Here is a 23,824-nt window from a genome sequence, read left to right on the forward strand (position 1 = left end):
TGGGTCTAGTGACCTGATTTTGGCGATTAAGGAGTGAGCAACTTAATAATGTTACGCAGTTGACTGTAGCCTACAGTACGAGCTATCAAGAGCAGGTTTGTTTACAGTCTTAGTGGTTCAAATGGTTCTGAGCACTATGGGACTTAACATCTGAGGTCATCAGTCCCCTAGAACTTAGAACTCCTTAAACCTAACTAACCTAAGGACATCACACACCACCATGCCCAAGACAGGATTCGAACCTGCGACCGTAGCGGTCTCGCGGTTCCGGACTGAAGCGCCTAGAACCGCACGGCCACTGCACAGTGTTAGTGCTATGGAGTCTTGTTCACCGATACTTTTCACATTTGCTCACGTTAATGAACACAGAAAATCAAAATGTTGTTGCCCGCATCTCGTGGTCGTGCGGTAGCGTTTTCGCTTCCCACGCCCGGGTTCCCGGGTTCGATTCCCGGCGGGGTCAGGGATTTTCTCTGCCTCGTGATGGCTGGGTGTTGTGTGCTGTCCGTAGGTTAGTTAGGTTTAAGTAGTTCTAAGTTCTAGGGGACTGATGACCATAGATGTTAAGTCCCATAGTGCTCAGAGCCATTTGAACCAATCAAAATGTTGTTGGTGTGGTTGGTTGCATAGGGTGACACTTTTAGCCGTTCACCAGTATACAGGGTGATTTCCTGACGATGTTACAAACTTTCAGCGACGATGGAGAAGGAAAATGTATCAATTTGACGTAAGCGTCCGTGTACCGGAAACTAACGAGTCGAAAGTTATGAGCGAAAACCGTTCGGATAACTCAGACTGTGGAATACGTACTGTCGTTACTAAGAATGTAGGGGAGGCAACTTTCACAGGGGGGGGGGGGGGGGTAGTATGGACCGAAACAAATCAAAAAATCTAGCAAACAAGGGCTCTAAAACAGGTACTGAAAACTTATGAGCAGACGCTCATCTTGCGTAGGGTGAAACACATCTACTGAAGACGTCCCCATAACTCTTTTTAAACGTATGCCCTTCGGAGCCCTTGTTTAGTGAACATTTTTTTCTTACTTTAGTCCCTACAACCGTGTAAACCAAAGAGCCTAAAGTAGAAGAGATGTGTTTCGGAGTACTGAAGATGAGCAAGTATGCATTCAAGACACCTTTTCCGTGTTGTTTTGGTGTGTCCTACCGCCTCTGAAAGTTGCCTACCCTTCAGACTTAGCAACAACACTACCGCCACATGTATTCCACTTTCAGAAGTATCAGAACGAATTTCGTTTGTTAACTTTCGACTCTGTCGGTTTGCAGACAAGGGTCTCTTACATGCAACCGATACATTCATATTTCTCCATCGTCTCTGAAAGTTTGTAACCTCGTCACGGAATCACCGTTATATTCCTGTAGCATGACGCAAAGTGATTCGACTACAATTCTTTACCCGTGTTTTACTTTATCAAAAATGGTTCAAATGGCTCTGAGCACTGTGCGACTTAACTTCTGAGGTCATCAGCCGCCTAGAACTTAGAACTAATTAAACCTAACTAACCTAAGGACATCACACACATCCATGCCCGAGGCAGGATTCGAACCTGCGACCGTAGCGGTCGCTCGACTCCAGACTGTAGCGCCTAGAACCGCATGGCCACTCCGGCCAGCCTTTACTTTATCCGATTATCATATTAATAACCTATTTTCAAGACCCTATTCTTCGCATTTCCGGTGGTCGAAAAGATATACAAATAATCAATCACTCGAAATTCAATTATTAATTAAAAATTAACTCTCTTATTATTTCCAGCACGCAGAATTAAATATCCTGTTATCCCTTCAGCGAATTGCACTCTTCAGTAGTTTTCTCGTAAGGGTATTTCAGAATCCTTGAAGTTCCATACTGCGTGTGACAAAAGAAAGATACAGTCTTACATCGCCTATTCCCCTGTACAATAGTGCTACTCCATACCGTGGTACGTAAGACAGTATGCCTAGGAAACGCTGCCAGCTATAGAAAGCTGAAAGCAACTATTGTGTGTGGTGCTTCCCTCGGGAGCGTTTTAGCACAATGGGTGCAACATCGCATTAATCTTCATTTTCGCCCCACAACTGTCGCGGATAATTCACGTTCTTGCTCGCGCGTTGGCTACGTACGTTGCAGATCAATAGCTCTAGACATGAACGGGCGATTTGCAGACTTTAAAAGATAACTGAGTGTTGCTTTGCAGTTAACAAGCAAATGAGTCTATTCTCAGGGTTGCGTATAATGACCAGGGCGGGCATTCGAATTAGTGAGCTCACACGCTGGAGCAACCGTACGGAAACTGCATGGTGGTTATCTATATCTACATCTACATCTACATAGGTACACCACAAGACACAGTAAGGTGCATGTCGGATAGTGTATCACTACTTGTCATTTCGTTCCCTGTTCCACTTGCGAACAGAGCAAAGGAAAAGCGACTGTCTATATGCCTCCGTATGAGACCTAATTTCTCGTATCTTATCTTCGTGACACTTACATGCAGTGTATGTTCGCGGCAGTAGAATCGTTTGGCAGGCAGCTTCAAATTTTCTGAATAGTGTTTCCGAAAAGAACGCCGCCTTCCCTCCAGGGATTCCCATTCGTATTGCCAAAGCATCTCTGCAACACTTAAGTTTTGTTCGAACCTACCGGTAACAATTCCAGCAGCCCACCTCTGAATGGCTTCGATGTCTTCCTTAAATCCGAACTGGTACGGATGCCAAACTCTCGAGCAGTGCTCAAGAACGGATCGCACTAGCGTCCTACGTGTGGTTCCATCAATCCGACCTGGTATGGATCCCAAACTCTCGAACAGTACTCAAGAACTGGTCGCACTAGCGTCCTATGTGTGGTTCCATCATTACAACATGGTACCGATCCCAAACTCTCGAGCAGTACTCAAGAACAGGTGGCACTAGCATCCTATGTGTGGTTCCATCAATCCGACCTGGTACGGCTCCCAAACTCTCGAACAGTATTCAAGAACTGGTCACACTAGCTTCCTATGTGTGGTTCCATCAATCCGACCTGGTACAGATCCCAAACTCTCGAGCAGTACTCAAGAACTGGTCACACTAGCGTCCTATGTGTGGTACTATCAATCCGACCTGGTATGGATCCCAAACTCTCGAGCAGTACTGAAGAACTGGTCGCACTAGCGTCCTATGTGTGGTTCCATCAATCCGACCTGGTATGGATCCCAAACTCTCGAGCAGTACTCAAGAACTGGTCGCACTAGCGTCCTATGTGTGGTTCCATCAATCCGACCTGGTACAGATCCCAAACTCTCGAACAGTACCCCAAACTCTCGATCAGTACTCAAGAACTGGTCGCACTAGCGTCCTATCGTCCTGTATGTGGTTCCTTGAATCTGACCTGGTACGGATAACAAACTCTCAAGCAGTACTCAAGAACTGGTCGCACTAGCGTCCTATATGTGGTTCCTTGAATCCCACCTGGTACGGATCCCAAACTCTCGAACAGTACTCAAGAACTGGTGGCACTAGCATCCTATGTGTGGTTCCATCAATCCGACCTGGTACGGCTCCCAAATTCTCGAACAGTATTCAAGAACTGGTCACACTAGCTTCCTATGTGTGGTTCCATCAATCCGACCTGGTACAGATCCCAAACTCTCGAGCAGTACTCAAGAACTGGTCGCACTAGCGTCCTATGTGTGGTACTATCAATCCGACCTGGTATGGATCCCAAACTCTCGAACAGTACTCAAGAACTGGTCGCACTAGCGTCCTATATGTGGTTCCTTGAATCCCACCTGGTACGGATCCCAAACTCTCGAACAGTACTTACGAACTGGTCACACTAGCGTCCTATGTGTGGTTCCTTCAATTTGACCTGGTACGGATCCCAAACTCTCGAGCAGTACTCAAGAAATGGTCGCACCAGCGTCCTACATGTGGTTCCTTGAATCCGACCTGGTATGGATCCCAAACTCTCGAACAGTACTCAAGAACTGGTCGCACTAGCGTCCTATGGCTCTGAGCACTATGGGACTTAATATCTATGGTCATCAGTCCCCTAGAACTTAGAACTACTTAAACCTAACTAACCTAAGGACATCACACAACACCCAGTCATCACGAGGTAGAGAAAATCTCTGACCCCGCCGGGAATCGAACACTGGAACCCGTAGGGTCATATGTGTGGTTCCATTAATCCGACCTGGTATGGATCCCAAACTCTCGAGCAGTACTCAAAAACTGGTCGCACTAACGTCCTATGTGTGTTTCCATCAGTCCGACCTGTAATGGACCCCAAACTCTCGAGCAGTACTCAAGAACTGGTCGCACTAGCGTGCTATATGTTGTTCCTTCAATCCGACATGGTATGGATCCCAATGACTCCAGCAGCACTGAAGAATAGGTCGCACCACAGTCCAATATACGGTCTCCTTTACAGGTGAACACTCTTTCCCAAAATTCTCCCAATAAACCGAAGTCGATCACTCGCATTTCCTACCACAGTTCTCACATGATGTTTCCACCTCATATCGCTTTGTAGCGCTACACCGAGATATTTAAACGACTTGACTGTATCAAGCAGGACAGTATTAATACTGTATACGAGAAATTATTACAGGTTTCATCTTCCTACTGATCAGCATTAACTTAGATTTTTCCACATTTAGGGTTAGCTGCCATTCATCGCACCAACTGAAAAATTTGCCTAAGTCGTATTTTATGTTCCTACAGTCACTCAATTTCGACACCTTACCCTACACCAACACCTTTGAGAACTTATCATTTCTGAGAGCGCATGCTGTTACAGCGTGATTACCTGTAAATGCTCAAAATGGTGTCCGTCAACCTCAATGCATTTGGCAATACGAGTAATGACATTCCTCTCAACAGCGAGTAGTTTGCTTCTTTAATGTTCGCACATGCATTGACAATGCGCTGTAGCATGTTGTCAGGCGTTGTCGGTGGATCACGATAGCAAATATCCTTCAACTTTCCCCCCAGAAAGAAATCCGGGGACGTCAGATCCGGTGAACGTGCGGGCCACGGTATGGTGCTTCGACGACCAATTCACCTGTCATGAAATACGCTATTCAATACCGCTTCAATCGCACGCGAGCTATGTGCCGGGCATCCATCATGTTGGAAGTACATCACCATTCTGTCATGCAGTGAAACATCTTGTAGTAACATCGGTAGAACATTACGTCGGAAATCGGCATACATTGCACCATTTAGATTGCCATCGATAAAATAGAGGCCAATTATCCTTCCTCCCATAATGCCGCACCATACATTAAAAGGTCGCTGATGTTCCACTTGTCGCAGCCATCGTGGATTTTCCGTTGCCCAATAGTCCATATTATGCCGGTTTACGTTACCGCTGTTGGTGAATGACGCTTCGTCGCTAAATAGAACGCATGCAAAAAATCTGTCATCGTCCCGTAATTTCTCTTGTGCCCAGTGGCAGAACTGTACACGATGTTAAAAGTCGTCGCCATGCAATTCCTAGTGCATAGAAATACGGTACAGGTGCAATCGATGTGGATGTAGCATTCTCAACACCGACGTTTTTGAGATTCCCGATTCCCGGGCAATTTGTCTGCTACTGGTGTACGGATTAGCCGCGACAGCAGCTAAAACACCTACTTGGGCATCATCATTTGTTGCAGGTCGTGGTTGACGTTTCACACGTGGCTGAACACTTCCTGTTTCCTTAAATAACGTAACTATCCGGCGTATGGTCCGGACACTTGGATGATGTCGTCCAGGATACCGAGCAGCGCACATAGCACACGCCCGTTGGACATTTTGATCGCAACAGCCATACGTCAACACGATATCGACCTTTTCCCAGTTGGTAAACGGTCCATTTTAACACGGGTAACGTATCACGAAGCAAATACCGTCCGCACTACCGGAATGTTATAACAGCGCCATCTATCACAAAGCGAAAAATGTGGTCCAACTAAAACATTCATATTTCTTTACGTATTACACGAATATGTAATAAAAAATGGGTGTTCCTATTTTAAAAAAAACGCAGTTGATATCCGTTTGACCTATGGCAGCGCCATCTAGCGGGCCAACCAAAGCGCCATCTGGTTTCGCACTTCAAGCTAGACGAGTTTCGTTCTTTGTAGTTTTTTCGTTTGATGCTTATTTCGTGAGATATTTGGCCCGGTCACTATCAATGGACCACCCTTTATAAGGTGCAACGACTAAAAATCAGTTCGTTCACGGTGGACGCACGCCAAGTCCGATCGCTTCCGTGAATCCCAAATGGCGAAAAAGGGTTTCATGGGTGAGTGACGCTACGCTAGTAGCGTGAACTAGCTGGGAATTTGGGTCGTATGGGAAGTTTGCTCGGACGACCGATTGTGTCTAAGCGACCGCTCGCGTTAAGTAGGAGATCCGGATTTGAGTTCCGATCCAGCACAAATTGTCGTCTGTTGCCACTGGTTCATTTCAAATCCCAAATATGGCTAACGTCTTTGGAAACCTTTAAAAAGCATATTACATCATTTTTCTAGCTTCAGTGCATATACTGCAATAACTTGCATAATACATTTTTATCGATTTTTTCTGTGCAATGAATTACGCCAGAAATGCAGGACATGAATAAGCAATCAGTGATTTTATAATGTTACTTGAAATCCGTCTTGATTGCAAATTTTTTATTCATATGACCGGTTTCGGTTCATTCAGAACCATCTTCAGATCTGATATTTCAGTTACAGGAGTAACCCGTCCAAATCCAACAACTTTGTGACGTAGCATGTGAAAGTTGCTGGATTTGGACGGGTTACTCCTGTAATTGAAATATCAGATCTGAAGATGGTTCTGAATGAACCGAAACCGGTCATATGAATAAAAAATTTGCAATCAAGACGGATTTTAAGTAACATGATGATGAAATGATGAGGACAACACAAGCACCCAGTGCTTGGGCAGATAAAATCTCCAACACGGCCGAGAATCTAGCACGCGATACCGTGATCCAGAGGCAACAACACTACCCACTAGACCACGAACAGCGGACATGCACTATTTTAGCTAAAACATTATTACCACCGGCTTAACAGCTTGTTTGCCCGTCTTTGGAACGAAACACCACTGAATCTGCGTATCAGGGATCCGACATTTCGTTGGTAGGTTTGTGGAGGTATCTGGCTTTAGATGTCTACGCACAGATCATCTAAAAAGCACTCCGTCTTCAGGCGACGAGTGGCCGACCGGGACCATCCGACCGCCGTGTCATCCTCAGTGGAGGATGCGGATAGGAGGGGCGTGGGTTCAGCACACCGCTCTCCCGGTCGTTATGATGGTATTCTTGATCGAAGCCGCTACTATTCGGTCGAGTAGCTCCTCAACTGGCATCACGAGGCTGAGTGCACCCCGTAAAATGGCAACAGCACATGGCGGCCTGGATGGTCACTCATCCAAGTGCCGACCACGCCCGACAGCGCTCAACTTCGGTGATCTCACGGGATCCGGTGTATTCACTACTAGACCTACACTTGGAATTATGGTGCGGGGAGCGATTTCGTATGACAGCAGGAACCTCTGGTGGTTATCTCACGCACCCGGACACCAAAACTGTACGTCACTCTGGTGATTCGACCTTTTGTGCTACCATTGATGAACAGCATTCCAGGGGGATCTTTGAGAGTATGCGACAGAACTGCATACGCAGTTGCAATACATGCTCTGAGACTGACGGTTGTCGCTTTGTACATTTACTGTCAGCTACGTTGTTGTTCCGTGATGTACGTTGTGCACATCCATAACTCAATAAATGTCCGTTTCCGACCATTGGTTCCCCGTCTCAATATAATCAGTTCTGAACCCTTTATCACCTGTTTCAATTTTACCTAAAAGATTTGAAGGTTGGAACTTGAATAGTGGCAACTACTTATTCACAACAGATACACGTTTGCCCCTGTTACTTTCCTTCAAAGTAGTCACAAGCGTTGTGTAGAACCCGTTCCCAGCGATGTGGAAGGCGTAATATACAGCTAGCAGAACCTGTTCCGTTGATGGTGCGAATGGAGCGGTCTACTGCCTGTCGAATCTCCGGAACAGTTTTGAAGCGAATGCCATGAAATGGTTCCGTCATCTTCGGAACCAAGTCAAAGTCCCGAGGACTTAGTCCGGGGAGTACAGTACTTCCCAACCCCATCGGGCGAACAGAGCAGCCGCAGCTTGCGCTGTATGCGCCCGCGCATTCTCGTGCAAAATGATGCGTGGGTTGCGCAGAAAGTGCCGCCACTTCTTTCCAAAGCTCGTCGTTTTTGCAGCATCACCTGCGACCAGCTTTGCGAAAGAAGCCGCGTCACTTTCTGCACAACCCACGCATCATTTTGCACGACAATGCGCAAGCTGTGGCTGCTCTGTTCGGTCGATGGGACTGGGAATAGCTTCAGTGCATATACTGCAATAACTTGCATAATAGCACCTTTTATCGATTTTTTTTTGCAATCAATTACGTCAGAAATGCAGAACATGAAGAATTTCGCGAATTTTGTTAGATTCTATACACTTACAAGGCAACCTCCCCATCGCACCCCCCTCATATTTAGTTATAAGTTGGCACAGTGGATAGGCCTTGATAAACTGAACACAGATCAATTGAGAAAACAGGAAGAAGTTGTGTGGAACTGTGAAAAAATAAGCAAAATATACAAACTGGGTAGTCCATGGGCCACATAAGCAACATCATGGACAACGTGATCTCAGGAGCGGCGTGGTCCAGCGGTAGCGTGAGCAGCTGCATAACGAGAAGTCCCTGGCTCAAGTCTTCCCTCGAGTGAAAATTTTACTTTCTTTATTTTTGCATAGTTATTATCTGTCCGTCCGTTCACTGACGTCTCTGATCACTGTAATAAGTTTAGTGTCTTTGTTTTGCGACCGCATCGCAAAACCGTGCGATTAGTAGACAAAGGACGTGCCTCTCCAATGGGAACCGAAAACATTTGATCGCAAGGTCATAGGTCAACCGATTCCTCCGCAGGAAAACACGTGTGATATATTCTATACGACACTGGTGACGGCATGTGCTTCACATGACAGGAATATGTTGTCGACCCACCTAATTTGCACACTTGGCGAATGGGTAAAAAGATTCTTCTACCTTGCCCGATTTAGGTTTTCTTGTGGATGTGATAATCACTCCCAAAAAAGTGATGAAAACATAAGAGTTTGCCACATAAACTGAAAATAAAAAATTAAACTTTTCACTCGATGGAAGATTTGAACCAAAGACCTTTCGTTCCGCAGGTGCTCACGTTACCAGGAGACCACAGCGCTCCTGCGTTCCTGATGTCCTTGATATTCTATATCTTCCCATGAACTACTCAGTTTGTATATTTTGCTTATTTTTTTCACAGTTCCACAAAACGTATTCCTGTTTTCTCGATTGATCTGTGTTCAGTTTTTCAAGGCCTATCCACTGTGCCAACTTATAACTAAATATGAGGGGGGTGCGATGGGGAGGTTCCCTTGTTAGTAGACGCTCAAGTGCCCTAGTGCGGCTTAACAGATGTCAGAAGTCAATATTCACTGATGATGATGTTTGGTTTGTGGGGTGCTCAACTGTGCGTTTGTCAGCACCCATACAAAGTCCCAATCTTTACACAGTCCAGTCTCGCCATGTTAACAGATGATGATGAAATGATGAGGACAACACAAACACCCAGTCCCTGGACAGAGAAAATCTCCAACACGGCCGGGAATCGAACCCGGAATACCGTGATCCGGAGGCAGCAACGCTAGCCACCAGACCACGGACTGTGGACATGCACAAATGACCCAAAACTTAATGACCACCGGCTTAATAAATTGCTTGCCGTCTTTGGAACGAAGTACACCACTGATTCTGCGTACCAGGGATCCGACAGTTCGTTGGTAGGTTTGTGGAGGTATCTGCCTTTAGATGTCTACGCACAGATCATATAAAAAGCACTCCGTCTTCAGGCCACGAGTGGCCGACCGGGACCATCCGACCGCCGTGTCATCCTCAGTGGAGGATGCGGATAGGAGGGGCGTGGGGTCAGCACACCGCTCTCCCGGCCGTAAGATGGTATTCTTGACCGAAGCCGCTACTATTCGGTCGAGTAGCTCCACAATTGGCATCACGAGGCTCAGTCCAGTCAGCAGCGCATGGCAGCCTGGATGGTCACCCATCCAAGTGCCGACCACGCCCGACAGCGCTTAACTTCGGTGATCTCACGGGAACCGGTGTATCCACTGCGGCAAGGCCGTTGCCCACAGATGATGGAGCTTCACTCCAAGTTTAAACGCAGCCAAAACCTCTCAGACAAACAGAAGCTAAACGATGTCAAAGTTAGCGTAAGGAGGGCTATGCGTGAAGCGTTCAGTGAATTCGAAAGTAAAATTCTATGTACCGACTTGACAGAAAAAAATCTTAGGAAGTTCTGGTCTTACGTTAAATCAGTAAGTGGCTCGAAACAGCATATCCAGACACTCCGGGATGATGATGGCATTGAAACAGAGGATGACACGCGTAAAGCTGAAATACTAAACACCTTTTTTCCAAAGCTGTTTCACAGAGGAAGACCGCACTGCAGTTCCTTCTCTAAATCCTCGCACAAACGAAAAAATGGCTGACATCGAAATAAGTGTCCAAGGAATAGAAAAGCAACTGGAATCAGTCAACAGAGGAAAGTCCACTGGACCTGACGGGATACCAATTCGATTCTACACAGAGTACGCGAAAGAACTTGCCCCCCTTCTAACAGCCGTGTACCGCAAGTCTCTAGAGGAACGGAGGGTTCCAAATGATTGGAAAAGAGCACAGGTAGTCCCAGTCTTCAAGAAGGGTCGTCGAGCAGATGCGCAAAACTATAGACCTATATCTCTGACGTCGATCTGTTGTAGAATTTTAGAACATGTTTTTTGCTCGAGTATCATGTCGTTTTTGAAAACCCAGAATCTACTATGTAGGAATCAACATGGATTCCGGAAACAGCGATCGTGTGAGACCCAACTCGCTTTATTTGTTCATGAGACCCAGAAAATATTAGATACAGGCTCCCAGGTAGATGCTATTTTTCTTGACTTCCGGAAGGCGTTCCATACAGTTCCGCACTGTCGCCTGATAAACAAAGTAAGAGCCTACGGAATATCAGACCAGCTGTGTGGCTGGATTGAAGAGTTTTTAGCAAACAGAACACAGCATGTTGTTATCAATGGAGAGACGTCTACAGACGTTAAAGTAACCTCTGGCGTGCCACAGGGGAGTGTTATGGGGCCATTGCTTTTCACAATATATATAAATGACCTAGTGGATAGTGTCGGAAGTCCCATGCGGCTTTTCGCGGATGATGCTGTAGTATACAGAGAAGTTGCAGCATTAGAAAATTGTAGCGAAATGCGGGAAGATCTGCAGCGGATGGGCACTTGGTGCAGGGAGTGGCAACTGTCCCTTAACATAGACAAATGTAATGTATTGCGAATACATAGAAAGAAGGATCCTTTATTGTATGATTATATGATAGCGGAACAAACACTGGTAGCAGTTACTTCTGTAAAATATCTGGGAGTATGCGTGCGGAACGATTTGAAGTGGAATGATCATATAAAATTAATTGTTGGTAAGGCGGGTACCAGGTTGAGATTCATTGGGAGAGTGCTTAGAAAATGTAGTCCATCAACAAAAGAGGTGGTTTACAGAACACACGGTCGACCTATACTTGAGTATTGCTCATCAGTGTGGGATCCGTACCAGATCGGTTTGACGGAGGAGATAGAGAAGATCCAAAGAAGAGCGGCGCGCTTCGTCACAGGGTTATTTGGTAACCGTGATAGCGTTACGGAGATGTTTAGCAAACTCAAGTGACAGACTCTGCAAGAGAGGCGCTCTGCATCGCGGTGTAGCTTGCTCGCCAGGTTTCGAGAGGGTGCGTTTCTGGATGAGGTATCGAATATATTGCTTCCCCCTACTTATACCTCCCGAGGAGATCACGAATGTAAAATTAGAGAGATTAGAGCGCGCACGGAGGCTTTCCGGCAATCGTTGTTCCCGCGAACCATACGCGACTGGAACAGGAAAGGGAGGTAATGACAGTGGCACGTAAAGTGCCCTCCGCCACACACCGTTGGGTGGCTTGCGGAGTATAAATGTAAATGTAGATGTAGATGTAATTCGGTTAATAATGGGCCGCTGATCTGCGTACGCGGTGATGGCGCCGCATAGCGACCCAGGTGGGTTCCATAGCATTTACATCAGGCGCATTTCGTCGCCTAGACATCAACGTGAGTTCACTATAATGCTTCACAAACCACTGTATCACGGTTCTGGTTCCGAGACGCGGACAGTTGTACTGCTGAAAGATGACGTCGTTCCCGGGGAAAGACATCAAGCATGAAGGGATACAGATGTGCAGATGTGCAGAACTATAGACCTATACCTCTAACGTCGATCAGTTGTAGAATTTTGGAACACGTATTGTGTTCGAGTATAATTTTTCTGGAGACTAGAAATCTACTCTGTAGGAATCAGAAAAAGACGGTCATGTGAAACCCAGCTCGCGCTATTCGTCCACGAGACTCAGAGGGCCATAGACACGGGTTCACAGGTAGATGCCGTGTTTCTTGACTTCCGCAAGGCGTTCGATACAGTTCCCCACAGTAGTTTAATGAACAAAGTAAGAGCATATGGACTATCAGACCAATTGTGTGATTGGATTGAGGAGTTCCTAGATAACAGGACGCAGCATGTCATTCTCAATGGAGAGAAGTCTTCCGAAGTAAGAGTGATTTCAGGTGTGCCGAAGGGGAGTGTCGTATGACCGTTGCTATTCACAATATACATAAATGACCTTGTGGATGACATCGGAAGTTCACTGAGACTTTTTGCGGATGATGCTGTGGTGTATCGAGAGGTTGTAACAATGGAAAATTGTACTGAAATGCAGGAGGATCTGCAGCGAATTGACGCATGGTGCAGGGAATGGCAATTGAAAATGTAGACAAGTGTAATGTGCTGCGAATACACAGAAAGATAGATCCTTTATCATTTAGCTACAAAATAGCAGGTCAGCAACTGGAAGCAGTTAATACCATAAATTATCTGGGAGTACGCATTAGGAGTGGTTTAAAATGGAATGATCATATAATGTTGATCGTCGGTAAAGCAGATGCCAGACTGAGATTCATTGGAAGAATCCTAAGGAAATGCAATCCGAAAACAAAGGAAGTAGGTTACAGTACGCTTGTTCGCCCACTGCTTGAATACTGCTCAGCAGTGTGGGATCCGTACCAGATAGGGTTGATAGAAGATATAGAGAAGATCCAACGGAGAGCAGCGCGCTTCGTTACAGGATCATTTAGTAATCGCGAAAGCGTTACGGAGATGATACATAAACTCCAGTGGAAGACTCTGCAGGAGAGACGCTCAGTAGCTCGGTACGGGCTTTTGTCAAAGTTTGGAGAACATACCTTCACCGAAGAGTCAAGCAGTATATTGCTCCCTCCTACGTATATCTCGCGAAGAGACCATGAGGATAAAATCAGAGAGATTAGAGCCCACACAGAGGCATACCGACAATGCTTCTTTCCACGAACAATACGAGACTGGAATAGAAGGGAGAACCGATAGAGGTACTCAAGGTACCCTCCGCCACACACCGTCAGGTGGCTTGCGGAGTATGGATGTAGATGTAGATGTTGGCAGCTGAAAGCCTGTCTTCGATTACTACCACATGTCTGATGCGAGCGCAGGAGAATCTCTCTCGTAGCATAAGACTGCTCCCACCATCCTGCGTCCGCGAAGCGCAGCACGTTTCGAGCCGCCGTTCACCTCGATAGCGGGGTTTGTGGAGACGACCAGCGACGCAGTGTATCAAAAATGTGATTCACCTTTTCATTGATCGACGGTAGGATCCCGTGCCGACTGCAATCGCAACTGACGGTGTCGTGGGGTCAACATATGATCACGTAGGGGTCTACAACTACATGGATACTCTGCAAATCACATTTAAGTGCCTGGCAGAGGGTGCTGTGGTGCTCCGTTTTCGACACTGTACGACGAACTGTGTGCTCCGACAGACTTGTGCGTGCACCAGCGTTGTCCTCTTCCCGCGGAGACTGCTCTCGTCAGCAATGACGTGTGCTCTGTGTACTAGAGTTCTGAGTACACTCATCGTGAAGGATGGTGGCATCTGTTCGCGCGTAAATATAAATCCCTATGACTAAAAAAATAGGAGTGCGGGTAAGCTACTACAAACAGCATAGTGAACGCATTATTGTGGCCAAGATAGACACAAAGCCCATGCCTACTACAGTAGTACAAGTTTATATGCCAACTAGCTCTGCAGATGACGAAGAAATTGAAGAAATGTATGATGAAATAAAAGAAATTATTCAGGTAGTGAAGGGAGACGAAAATTTAATAGTCATGGGTGACTGGAATTCGTCAGTAGGAAAAGGGAGAGTAGGAAACATAGTAGGTGAATATGGATTGGGGAGAAGAAATGAAAGAGGAAGCCGCCTTGTAGAATTTTGCACAGAGCATAACTTAATCATAGCTAACACTTGGTTCAAGAATCATAAAAGAAGGTTGTACACCTGGAAGAATCCTGGAGATACTAAAACGTATCAGGTAGATTATATAATGGTAAGACAGAGATTTAGGAACCAGCTTTTAAATTGTAAGACATTTCCAGGGGCAGATGTGGATTCTGACCACAATCTATTGGTTATGAACTGCAGATTGAAACTGAAAAAACTGCAAAAAGGTGGGAATTTAAGGATAAACTGAAAGAACCTGAGGTTGTACAGAGTTTCAGGGAGAGCATAAGGGAACAATTGACAGGAATGGGGGAAAGAAATACAGTAGAAGAAGAATGGGTAGCTCTGAGGGATGAAGTAGTGAAGCCAGAAGAGGATCAAGTAGGTAAAAAGACGAGGGCTAATAGAAATCCTTGGGTAACAGAAGAAATATTGAATTTAATTGATGAAAGGAGAAAATATAAAAATGCAGTAAATGAAGCAGGCAAAAAGGAATACAAACGTCTCAAAAATGAGATCGACAGGAAGTGCAAAATGGCTAAGCAGGGATGGCTAGAGGACAAATGTAAGGATGTAGAGGCTTGTCTCACTAGGAGTAAGATAGATACTGCCTACAGGAAAATTAAAGAGACCTTTGGAGAGAAGAGAACCACTTCTATGAATATCAAGAGCTCAGATGGCAACCCAGTTCTAAGCAAAGAAGGGAAGGCAGAAAGGTGGAAGGAGTATATAGAGTGTTTATACAAGGGCGATGTACTTCAGGACAATATTATGGAAATGGAAGAAGATGTAGATGAAGACGAAATGGGAGATAAGATACTGCGTGAAGAGTTTGACAGAGCACTGAAAGACCTGAGTCGAAACAAGGCCCCGGGAATAGACAACATTCCATTAGAACTACTGATGGCCTTGGGAGAGCCAGTCATGACAAAACTCTACCATCTGGTGAGCAAGATGTATGAGACAGGAGGAATACCCTCAGACTTCAAGAAGAATATAATAATTCCAATTCCAAAGAAAGCAGGTGTTGACAGATGTGAAAATTACCGAACTATGAGTTTAATAAGTCACAACTGCAAAATACTAACGCGAATTCTTTACAGACGAATGGAAAAACTGGTAGAAGCCGACCTCGGGGAAGATCAGTTTGGATTCCGTAGAAATGTTGGAAGACGTGAGGCAATACTAACCTTACGACTTATCTTAGAAGAAAGATTAAGAAAAGGCAAACCTACGTTTCTAGCATTTGTAGACTTAGAGAAAGCTTTTGACAATGTTGACTGGGATACTCTCTTTCAAATTCTGAAGGTGGCAGGGGTAAAATACAGGAAGCGAAAGGCTATTTACAATTTGTACAGAAACCAGATGGCAGTTATAAGAGTCGAGGGGCGTGAAAGGGAAGCAGTGGTTGGGAAAGGAGTGAGACAGGGTTGTAGCCTCTCCCCGATGTTATTCAATCTGTATATTGAGCAAGCAGTAAAGGAAACAAAAGAAAAATTCGGAGTAGGTATTAAAATTCATGGAGAAGAAGTAAAAACTTTGAGGTTCGCCGATGACATTGTAATTCTGTCAGAGACAGCAAAGGACTTGGAAGAGCAGCTGAACGGAATGAACAGTGTCTTGAAAGGAGGATATAAGATGAACATCAACAAAAGCAAAACGAGGATAATGGAATGTAGTCGAATTAAGTCGGGTGATGCTGAGGGAATTAGATTAGGAAATGAGACACTTAAAGTAGTAAAGGAGTTTTGCTATTTGGGGAGTAAAATAACTGATGATGGTCGAAGTAGAGAGGAAATAAAATGTAGACTGGCAGTGGCAAGGAAAGCGTTTCTGAAGAAGAGAAATTTGTAAACCTCGAGTATAGATTTAAGTGTCAGGAAATCGTTTCTGAAAGTATTTGTATGGAGTGTAGCCATGTATGGAAGTGAAACATGGACGATAAATATTTTGGACAAGAAGAGAATAGAAACTTTCGAAATGTGGTGCTACAGAAGAATGCTGAAGATTAGATGGGTAGATCACATAACTAATGAGGAGGAATTGAATAGAATTGGGGAGAAGAGGAGTTTGTGGCACAACTTGACCAGAAGAAGGGATCGGTTGGTAGGACATGTTCTGAGACATCGAGGGATCAGGAATTTAGTATTGGAGGGCAGCGTGGAGGGTAAAAATCGTAGAGGGAGACCAAGAGATGAATACACTAAGCAGAATCAGAAGGATGTAGGTTGCAGTAGGTACTGGGAGATGAAGAAGCTTGCACAGGATAGAGTAGCATGGAGAGCTGCATCAAACCAGTCTCAGAACTGAAGACCATAACAACAACAACATGGGTCGGTTTTCGATATACTGCGTGTCCCGAAGTGCCATTATCTTTGCGCCGTACCAACACATCCAAAAATGGAAGGTATCCGTCTTTTTCGATTTCCATCGTGAACTCAATTTTCCTGTGGATGGAATTCAGATGATCTAAAAATTCTTTTAACTTGTCTTCACCATGGGGCCACACTACAAACGTGTCGTCAACATACCTCCAAAACACAGTGGGCTTCAAGCTAGCAGATTCCAGCGCCTTCTGTTCGAAGGCCTACCCATGGAGACACCGTCGATCTGTTCATAAAATTCGTTATTGAATAAAAAATATGTCGAGGTCAAAACATGTTTAAACAAAGCTGAAATCACTTTATCGAAATTTTTTCCAACGAGAAACAATGATTCAGAAAGAGGAACCTTTGTGAACAACGACACTACATCGAAACTGACTAACATACTGATTGACATACTAACGCCAGGATATCGAGACGGTGGTTCTTCCAGCTGATAAAGGTAATGACACTGTTTTCAAATGGCTCTGAGCACTGTGGGACTTAACTGCTAAGGTCATCAGTCCCCTAGAACTTCGAACTATTTAAACCTAAGTAACCTAAGGACATCACAAACATCCATGCTCGAGGCAGGATTCGAACCTGCGACCGTAGCGGTCGCGCACTTCCAGACTGAAGCGCCTAGAACCGCTCGGCCACTCCGGCCGGCAATGCGCTCATCATATACGTAACTGTGTGGACTTCATTGGCAAACTGAAATCACTCAAACTGAGCAATTCTCATATGTTAGTCAGTTTCCATGTAGGGTCGTTGTTCGCAAAGACTCCTCTTTCCGAATCATTGTTTCTCATTGGAAAAAGTATCGATAAAGAGATTTCAGCTTTGCTTAAACATGTTTTGACCTCGACATATTTACAGAGCAAAGAACCCAACGAACACCACGTTCTGGCCGGCCGGGATGGCCGAGTGGTTCTACGCGCTACAGGTCGCAGGATCGAATCCCGCCACGGGCATGGATGTGTGTGATGTCCTTAGGTTAGTTGGGTTTAGGTAGTTCTAAGTTCTAGGGGACTGACGACCTCAGAGGATAAGTCCCAGAGCCATTTGAACCACGGTCTGTGAAGAGTCCTGAACGTCCAACCATTTAGCGCCTAGTGGTAGTTTCACTGTCCATCCGCCTCTTTCCGTAGATAGTCACGACAGTAGCACGCGAACATTCGACCAGCTTCGACATTTTAGAGATATTCCTTCACATGCTCTGCGTAATAGTAATCTGCCCTCTGCCAAAGCCGCTTATCTCAATGAATTTCCCTATTTTCAGCCCATATGTTCGCTAGGATTATCCCCCATCCGTGTCATCTCCGCTTACATAATTCTGTTACCGCGTGACGTGCCCACGTCACCATGCGGAATCCAACTTCGCTGTGGGCAGTAGTCATAATTGTATCTACTTTGTCCTAATAATTTAAACAAAACAACGCTGTTATTGTTGTTCAGGAATGCTGCCTCGTACTTGATGAACGTCGTAAATGCTATTAAAGTACACTACTGGCCATTAAAATTGCTACACAAGAAGAAATGCAGATGATAAACGGGTATTCATTGGACAAAAATATTATACTAGAGCTGACATGTGATTACAGTTTCACGCAATTTGGGTGCATAGATCCTGAGAAATCAGTACTCAGAACAACCACCTCTGGCCGTAATAACGGCCTTGATACGCCTGGGCATTGAGTCAAACAGAGCTCGGATGGCGTGTACAGGTACAGCTGCCCACGCAGCTACAACACGATACCACAGTTTATCAAGAGTAGTGACTGGCGTATTGTGACGAGCCAGTTGCTCGGCCACCATTGACCACACGTTTACAATTGGTGAGAGACATGGAGAATGTGCTGGCCAGGGCAGCAGTCGAACATTTTCTGTATCCAGAAAGGCCCATACAGGACCTGCAACATCCGGTCGTGCATTATCCTGCTGAAATGTAGGGTTTCGCAGGCATCGAATGAAGGGTAGAGCCACTGGTCGTAACACATCTGAAATGTAACGTCCACTGTTCAAAGTTCCGTCAGTGTCAACAGGAGGTGACCGAGATGTGTAACCAATGGCACCCCATACCATCACGTGGGGTGATACGCCAGTATGGCGATGACGAATACACGCTTCCAACGTGCGTTCACTGCGATGTCGCCAAACACGGATGCGACCATCGTGATGCTGTAAACAGAACCTGGATTCATCCGAAAAAATGACGTTGTGCCATTCGTGCACCCAGGTTCGTCGTCGAGTACACCATCGCGGGCGCTCCTGTCTGTGATGTAGTGTCTAGGGTAACCGCAGCCGTGGTCACCGAGCTGATCCGTTACCGCCATCTGTTGACTCAGGGATCGAGACGTGGCTGCACGATCCGTTACAGCCATGCGGATAAAATGCCTGTCATCTCGACTGCTAGTGATGCGAGGCCGTTGGGATCCAGCACGGCGTTCCGTGTTACCCTTCTCAACCTACCGATTCCATATTCTGACAACTGTCATTGAATCTCGACCAACACGAGCAGCAGTGTCGCGATACGATAAACCGCAATAGCGATAGGCTACAATCCGACCTTTATCAAAGTCGGAAACGTGATGGTACGCATTTCTCCAACTTACACGAGGCATTACAACAACGTTTCACCAGGCAACGCCGGTCAACTGTGTCTGAGAAATCGGTTGGAAACTTTCCTTCTGTCAGCACGTTGTAGGTGTCTCCACCGGCGCCAACCTTGTGTGAATACTCTGAAAAGCTAATCATTTGCATATCACAGCATCTTCTTCTTGTCGGTTAAATTTCGCGTCTGTAGCACGTCATCTTCGTGGTGTAGCAATTTTAATAGCCAGTAGTGTAGGAACGTTACATGTTTATCAAATGCGTTATACTCTCTAGCTGAAACAGCACATCTAAAATATAACAATGTGAATATGCTGATACACTCCACAATACGCCAGTCACTACTCTCGATGAACTGTGCTATCGTGTTGAAGCTGCATGGGCAGCTGTACCTGTACACGCCATCCAAGCTCTGTTTGACTCAATGCCCAGGCGTATCAAGGCCGTTATTACGGCCAGAGGTGGTTGTTCTGAGTACTGATTTCTCAGGATCTATGCACCCAAATTACGTGAAAATGTGATCACATGTCAGCTCTAGTATAATATTTTTGTCCAATGAATACCCGTTTATCATCTGCATTTCTTCTTGTGTAGCAATTTTAATGGCCAGTAGTGTATTTTAATAGCATTTACGACGTTCATCAAGTACGAGGCAGCATTCCTGAACAACAACAACAGCGTTGTTTTATTTAAATTATTAGGACAAAGTAGATACAATTATGACTACTGCCCACCGCGAAGTTGGATTCCGCATGGTGACGTTGTGGGCGCGCCACGCGGTAACAGAATTATGTAAGCGGAGACGACACGGATGGGGGATAATCCTAGCGAACATATGGGCTGAAAATAGGGAAATTCATTGAGATAAGCGGCTTTGGCAGAGGGCAGATTATTATTACGCAGAGCATGTGAACGAATATCTCGAAAATGGCGAAGCTGGTGGAATGTTCACGTGCTACTGTCGTGCCTATCTACGGAAAGAGGTGGAAGGACTGTGAAACTACCACTAGGCGCTAAATGGTTGGACGTCCACGACTCTTCACAGACCGTGGTTCAAATGGCTCTGAGCACTATGGGACTTAACATCTGAGGTCATCGGTCCCCTAGAACTTAAAACTACTTAAACCTAACTTAACCTAAGGACATCACACACATCCATGCCCGAGGCAGGATTCGAACCTGCGACCGTAGCGGTCGCGCTGTTCGAGACTGAAGCGCCTAGAACCGCTCGGCCACACCGGCCGGTTCCTGTGGAGACGTATGTGTTGAAGCAAAATGTAAGATGAACAATCTGATTAAACCCTAATTTTCGCTTTATGAAGTTGACTGACAAAAAAGGAGATTTTCAAGTTGATCTAACTTTGTCCAAGCTTTATTCAAATAAGTATGCAACTGTCAAAAATGGTTCAAATGGCTCTGAGCACTATGGGACTTAACATCTGTGGTCATCAGTCCCCTAGAACTTAGAACTACTTAAACCTAACTAACCTAAGGACATCACACACATCCATGCCCGAGGCAGGATTCGAACCTGCGACCGTAGCAGTCGCGCGGTGCAACTGTCACTTCTTTTGGCGTAGAACGATCATATTCTGTGTACCTAAATGTTCTGTCTGATAAAAACATGACCCTAACTGAAGAAAATTTGGAGAAATTTGTTATTCTGTCCTATATTAGAAGAAAACAGATATAAATATAGGAGTGATTTTTGCCAATGCATAATTTTTTTTGTTTTACTGCCTCACTGTGGATGTTTAATGATACGAGATGCAGTACTGCATGCATGTTTTACGATTTGGTAGTGTACACAAACCTAGGATTATCTTTGCAGCTTGTCTTAAACCTACGCCACTCGCAACCAGATATTCGTCGTATAGAAGCTGACAATGTGGAGAGAAAAATCAGGCTTAATAGGAAAACCATACGCTTTGGGCGCGTTCCAGTAACTCCAAGGTTGATGTCCTGAAGAAGTTACCAGAAGAACAATTCAGTTTTGTAAACAACAACAGCTGCAGCAAGAACACAATTTTCGTTCCCACGGCTTGACACTAATCCTCCCGCGTGCATCAACAGAACTGGGTCGCGTGATGGCCACTCAACCGTGTTGGTCCTGCAGTCGAGAAGGTACGGGACTAACTTCCAGAAATGGTGCTTCGCTTTGGATACCACAAACTGTGACTGCAAACTACTGGATTGTCAGCTATGTCCTGCATATTGCACAGAAGAAGGTCTTCTGCCTGCAACACCCAGTGCCACTGAAATTGCAAGGCTTTGTTCAAGAATAGTGTAGCTTGATAATTCTTTCATTCTTTGTAATTGACTCTAATAAATAACAACAATGTTGCTTCCGTGTCAACACACAATGCATACAGCACAGCAAATATTGCCATGGCATCATTTCATTTCGCACCAACTATTTAACAGCACACACGGCCCTTTCGGTGTATCAACGTCTAAGCACGCTTTTAGTACCGTACGAGCAACATCTTATTTATTTTCATTTTGGCCCCGCAACTGTTGCAGATGCTCTTGCACGCGTATGGGCTACGTCCGCTAGAGGTCATAACTTGTAGAAATGGTCAGCTGTGTTATAGGTATTAGAATAAATTACACATCGCTGCTTTCAAGTCAGCAGTGAACGAAGCTTATTCGTGCTTGTTATCGCGAAATCTTAGTTCCCTATTTTGCAACAACTGCTATAAAAACGGATCATGTTAATTTCCAGTTTCGCCGATAGCTTTTGCAGATAATTCACGTTCTTGCACGAAGAGTTGGCTACGTCCATTAAAGATCAGAATTTGTGGAAATGAACACCCGTTTGACAGATATTGTAAGAAATGACACATTGTTGCATTCCAGTCAATGTGCAACAATGCTTACAAATACGTATTGTTGTATCCTGATGAAGTTTTCCATTTCGCAACCGTTGATTTAATAACAATAAAAAAAAATAGGCATTTTCCGTGTAAGATTATCTGTGGAAGAAAAACTCCTAAACATTTAACTTTTTTCAGTTTCTTAAAAAAAAAATAAACCAAGAAAATAACTAACTAAAAATGGATGGGCGATGAAAGCAGATTAAAACTAAAACCACTAATTTCCTGCAACTACTGCCTATATTCCTCTAAAACAAAAGCAGAAAAAGCGAAAAATAACTAAACAATGCTAAGCGTAGTATCTTTGGACGACCCACCATCAACTGTTATCATGTTCACATTCACTTTTTTTTTCTTTTTTTCTGTCGCGTGTGTTCAACTGGTATATATTTCTTTTATTTTTCTGTGGATTTGTTTGTTTTCAATCCTCAGTAAATAAGGTGACGGGGTTGTATCGGAAGTCTGTGCGTCGCTGATTCATTCCTGTAACTCCGGTTTTTCGGTTGACACCTTAAATTTGCCTCGCCGTGCACTCGCGAACGGAAGAAGGATGCGCACTCGCTACCGACAAGAGTGCGGTGTCAAGCATCTTGCGGCGGACGAACCGAAGCCCGCGCGCGGAGACACGAGAAAAAATCACGCGTGCGAAGTCCAGCAGCGTAGGACCCAGCGAAGTCTAGGACCACCACCACCCGCTTCGGACGCCGAGCGCAAACTGACACGCCGAGTTCTGTCGCACGCTGCTGTTGCGAAGCGTGCCGCGTGGCGGCGGTAGCGTCGCGCGACCGCAGCGCTACCTTGCGGCAGGCACGACAACTACTGGCGGCCGCTCTGGCGGGGTCGCCTCGTTTGCGGACGGGATTTAATTGCAGCGTGTGACGTCACATAATTCACGGTTAGGTGGGGACAATGGGCCAGACGGATGATTCACACAGCCTGTTTGTTGCTGCGGGGGGCCTCTTAACAGCATGCGAGCTACAGATTAACACATGCGCTCCGACTACGCAGCGCGCATACAAATAGATCCCGCGAGTCCATTACATGTGTTTACTAAAGATGGGCAAACACGTTTATCTCTGGGATCTAGTTTGCTGGTGGCGTGTTCTTTTTGGCATCGGTCCATTTTCACTCATTCACCGTTCCTTTTTTTTATCTAATTATGTAGTACTGCTGTATGGGGCTGCAAAAAGTCAAAATGGAAAACTAAAAGCAGGCCACCGTACAAAACAGCAAGAGCGTACTATCAATGCTGCATGGGAAGAAGGGAGGGACGTGGGAGGGCATTGATATTAGTTTTGCGGGTACAACTTCGGACTGTACGAGGTTTGTACGGAAAATACGTATAAAAGTTGAATAATGTCTTTATGTTACAAGTTGCAGTCACCGCCAGGTGGGACTACTGCTGTAATGAATCCCATCTACGCTCAGTTCGAGCCAGAGCACTCTGCGTGAAGGTGGGAGTGTGCGGCAG

General features: G+C 45.4%; 1 protein-coding gene and 1 pseudogene across 1 annotated transcript in view; both read right to left on the reverse strand.

Annotated features, from left to right (window-relative positions):
- The window catches only part of LOC124553355, a 705,505-nt gene that overhangs the window by 539,072 nt on the left and 142,609 nt on the right, over positions 1–23,824 (reverse strand). The gene's annotated exons all lie outside the window — the stretch shown is intronic.
- LOC124554332 lies at positions 10,119–10,236 on the reverse strand (annotated as a pseudogene).

Source organism: Schistocerca americana, chromosome 11, assembly GCF_021461395.2.
Source record: "Schistocerca americana isolate TAMUIC-IGC-003095 chromosome 11, iqSchAmer2.1, whole genome shotgun sequence".
Taxonomy (NCBI): domain Eukaryota; kingdom Metazoa; phylum Arthropoda; class Insecta; order Orthoptera; family Acrididae; genus Schistocerca; species Schistocerca americana.